Raw genomic sequence first — 4,699 nt, 5'->3', positions numbered from 1 at the left:
TTTATAGCCCTTTGGGCATAATTCCAAATTGTTCTCCAAAATTGTTGGATCATTTCACAACTCCACCAACAATGCATTAGTGTTCCAATTTTCCCACATCTTCTCTAACATTTACCATTTTCTTGTTTTGTTATCTTAGTCAATCTGATACGTGTGATGTGGTACCTGAAAGTTGTTTTGATTTGCATTTCTCTAATCAATAGTGATTTAGAGCATTTTTTCATATGACCATAGATGGCTTTAATTTCTTCATCTGAACACTGCCGGTTCATATCCTTTGACCATTTTTCAATTAGGGAGTGATTTGTATTCTTATAAATTTGACTTAATTCTCTTTATATTTTAGAAGTGAAACCCTTATCAGAGAGACTGGTTGTAAAAAATTCTTTGCCAATTTTCTACCTTCCTTCTAATCTTAGTTGCATTGGCTTTGTTTGTATAAAAACTTTTCAATTTAATGTAATCAAAGTTATCCATTTTGCATTTCATAATGTTTTCTATCTCCTGCTTGGTCATGAATTCTTCTGTTCTTTACAGATCTGATAGATAAAGTATCCCTTGCTCTTCCACTTTGCTTACAGTATCAGCCTTTATATCTAAATCATGAACCCATTTTGACTTTATTTTGGTATATGGTGTGAGATTTTGATCAATGCCTAGTTTCTGCCATACTCTTTTCCAGTTTTCCCAGCAGTTTTTTTTCTTCAAAGAGTAGGTTCTTATCCCAGAAGCTGGGGTCTTTGGGTTTATCAAATAATAGATTACTATAGTCCTTGACTACTGTGTCTTGCATACTTAACCTATTCCACTGATTCACAACTCTCTTTCTTAGCAAGAAACATGCAGTTTTGGTGATTGCTGCTTTGTAATACAATTTAAGATCTGGAATGGGTAGGCCACCTTCCCCTGCATTTCTTTTCATCAGTTCCCTTGATATTCTGGACCTTTTGTTCTTCCAAATGAATCTTCTTATTATTTTTTGTAACTCTATAACACAAATTTTGGGTAGTTTGATTGGTATGGCACTGAATAAGTAAATTAGCTTGGTAGAATTGTCATTTTTGTTATATTAGCTCAGTCTACTAATGAGCAACTGATGTTTTCCCAATTATTTAGATCTGATTTTCTTTGTGCAAAAAGTGTCTTGTAATTGTGTTCATAGAGTTCCTGGGTTTGTTTCCATAGGTAGACTCCTAAATATTTTATAGTGTCTACGCTAAGTTTAAATGGGATTTCTCTTTCTATCTCTTGCTGCTGGGGTCTGTTGGTAATATATAGAAATGCTGATGATTTATGGGGTTTATTTTATAGCCTGCAACTTTGCTAAAGTTGTTTATTATTTCAAGTAGTTTTTTACTTGATTCTCTAGAATTCTCTGAGTGTATCATCATGTCATCTACAAAGAGTGATAGCTTTATTTCTTCTTTGCCTAGTCTAATAACTTCAATTTCTTTTTTATCTCTTATTGCTAAAGCTAACATTTCCAGTACAATATTGAATAACAGTGGTGATAATGGACAACCTTGTTTCACCCCTAATCTTATTGGAAATGCTTCTAGCTGTCCCTTACATATAATGCTTGCTGAGGGTTTTAGATAAATGCTATTTATTATTTTAAGGAAGACTCCATTTGGACCTATGCTTTCTAGTGTTTTTAATAGGAATGGGTGTTGTATTTTATCAAAAGCTTTTTCTGCATCTATTGAGATGATCATGTGGTTTCTGTTGGTTTTGTTGTTGATATGCTCAATGATGCTGATAGTTTTCCTAATATTGAACCAACCCTGCATTCCTGGTATAAATCCTACCTGGTCATAGTGTATTATTCTTGTGATAAGTTGCTGCAATCTATTTGCTAATGTTTTGTTTAAAATTTTTGCATCTATATGCATTAGAGAAATTGGTCTATAATTTTCTTTCTCTGTTTTGACTCTTCCTGGTTTAGGTATCAGCACCATATTTGTATCATAAAAAGAATTTGGTAAGACTCCTTCTTCACCTATTTTCCCAAATAGTCTATATAGTATTGGAATTAATTGTTCTTTAAATGTTTGATAGAATTCACATGTAAATCCATCTGGCCCTGGAGATTTTTTCCTAGGGAGTTCATCAATGGCTTTTTCAATTTCTTTTTCTGAGATGGGTTATTTAAGTATTTTACTTCCTCTTCCATTAATCTGGGCAATTTATATTTTTGTAAATATGTGTCTATTTCACTAAGATTGTCAAATTTGTTGGCGTACAGTTGGGCAAAATAGTTCCTGAGTATTGTTTTAATTTCCTCTTCCTTAGTGGAAGATTCACCCTTTTCATTCTTGTTACTAGTAATTTGGTTTTCTTCTTCATTTTTTTAAAAAATAAATTAACCAAAGTTTTATCTATTTTATTGTTTTTTTTTCCCATAAAACCAGCTCTTAGTTTTATTTATTAGTTCAATAATTTTCTTAATTTTAATTTAATTAATTTGTCTTTTGGTTTTCAATATTTTTAATTTGGTGTTTAATTGAGGATATTTAATTTGTTCTATATTTTTTTTAATGTTCTATTCACCTCCTTAACTTCTTTCTTGTTTATTTTGTGGTTGGATTTATCTAGTTTGGAGAGGAGGAGGTTGAGGTCCCCCACTAGTACAGTTTGCTCTCTATTTCTTCCTGTAACTCCCTGAACTTCTCCTCTAAGAATTTGGATGCTATACCATTTGGTGTATATGTTTAGTAATTATATTACTTCATTGTCTGTGGTGCCTTTTAGCAGGATGTGGTTTCTTTCCTTGTCTCTTTTGATAAGATCTATTTTTGGTGTTGCTTTGTCTGACATCAGAATTGCTACTCCCGCTTTTTCTTTTTTACTTCAGCTGAAGCATAATCTATTCTGTTCCAGCCTTTTACTTTTACCGTGTCTGTGTCACTCTTTTTCAAATGTGTTTCCTGTAAACAACACATTGTAGGATTATGGTTTTTAATACATTTTGCTAAGTAATTACATTTTATGGGAGAGTTCATCCCGTTCACATTCACAGTTATGATTATTATCTTTGTCTTTCTCTCCATCCTCCTCCTCCCCTGTTTATGCTTTTCTTTCTCCTTTCTCCTTTTCCCTCCTCACTAGTGTTTTCCTTTCGATCACTGTCTTTCTTAGTCCCTCCTCCCTTCTATTAGCCCTTTCCCTTTTCTTCCCCTTTACTGTTACTACTTCTTTCCTCCATTCTATCCACCCTTCCTTTTCTTTCCCTTTTTCCCTCCTACTGCCTATAGGGCAAGTTAGATTTCTATACCTAACTGATTATATTATTCTCTTCTTGAGCCAAATCTGTTGAGAGTAAGATTCAAAGAAAGCTCATCTCCCTCCCTTCTTTCCCTCTGCTGTAATAGATTTTTGTGTCTTTTCCTGTGATGTAATTTACCGTTGTCTGCCTCCTCCTTTCTTAGTACATATTCTTAGATCAGATTAACCCACTTATTTGGATCCAATTAACCCACTTTATTGTATTTTTTTTATGCTTACATAAAAGTTCATTTATATCCATCCCTTTTGTATATACTCCTTTAACATGGTGTAATAACAATACAGTTCTCAAGAGTTAAAAGTGTCATTCCCCCTTGTAGGGATGTAACAGTTTGCCCTTATTAACAACATATTATATCTTTCTGTCCCATTTACCTTTTTATGTCTCTCTTGAGTCTTGTACTTCAAGATCAAATTTTCCACTGAGGTCTGGTCTTTTTATCAGGAAGGTTTGGAAGTCCCCTATTTCACTGAATACCCATCTTCTCCCCTGAAAGATTATGCTCGTTTTCACTGGGTATTTGATCACTGGTTGTAATCCCAGTTCCTTTGCCTTATGGAATATAATGTTCTACACCCTATGGCCTTTTAATGAAGAAGCTGTAATGACCTGTGTAATCCTGACTGTGGTTCCATGATATTTAAATTGTTTTTTTTTCTGGCTGCTTGCAGTATTTTCTCTTTGACCATTTTAATTTTGGAATTTATCTATTACATTCTTTGGTGTTTTCAATTTGTGATCTCTTTCAGGAGATGATTGGTGGATTCTTTCCATGGCTATTTTACCCTCTTGTTCTAGGACCTCAGGGCAGTTTTCCTTCATGATTTCCTGAAACATACTGTCCAGGCTCTTTCTTCCATTGTGATTTTCAGGGAGACCAATAATTTTGAAATTGTCTCTGCTGGATTGATTTTCCAGGTCAGTTGTTTTATCTATGAGGTATTTTATGTTTTCATCGATTTTTTTTCCATTTTTTTTTTGTTTCTGTTTGACTGATTCTTGCTCTCTCATAGAGTCATTAGCTTCCATTTGGCTGATTCTAATTTTTAACAAATTGTTTTCTTCTATTAGATTTTGTTCCTCCTTCCTCCTTTGGCCAATTGCATTTTTTAGGGATTTGTTTTCTTCAGTGTACTTTCTTTCCAGTTGCCCAATTGTATTTTTTAAGGACACTTCTACCTCTCTCATTTGAGTTTTAAAATCCTTCTTGAGCTCTTCTAAGAAAGCTTTTTGGTCTTCAGACCAGTTCATATTCCATTTTGAGGTTACAGATGTGGGTTTGTTGACAATTTAGAATTTCTGCCTTGATCTTCATTGTTCTCATAATTTGAATCTATGGCATTTTTCTTTTTGCTCATGGTATTTGATTTTTTCCTGGCCTTTAAAGAGATTGAGCTCTCCCCCAGGGGAGCA

Source organism: Phascolarctos cinereus, unplaced genomic scaffold (assembly GCF_003287225.1).
Source record: "Phascolarctos cinereus isolate Bilbo 61053 unplaced genomic scaffold, phaCin_HiC Scaffold_2;HRSCAF=192, whole genome shotgun sequence".
NCBI lineage: Eukaryota > Metazoa > Chordata > Mammalia > Diprotodontia > Phascolarctidae > Phascolarctos > Phascolarctos cinereus.
Note: the sequence above shows the minus strand (reverse complement) of the source record.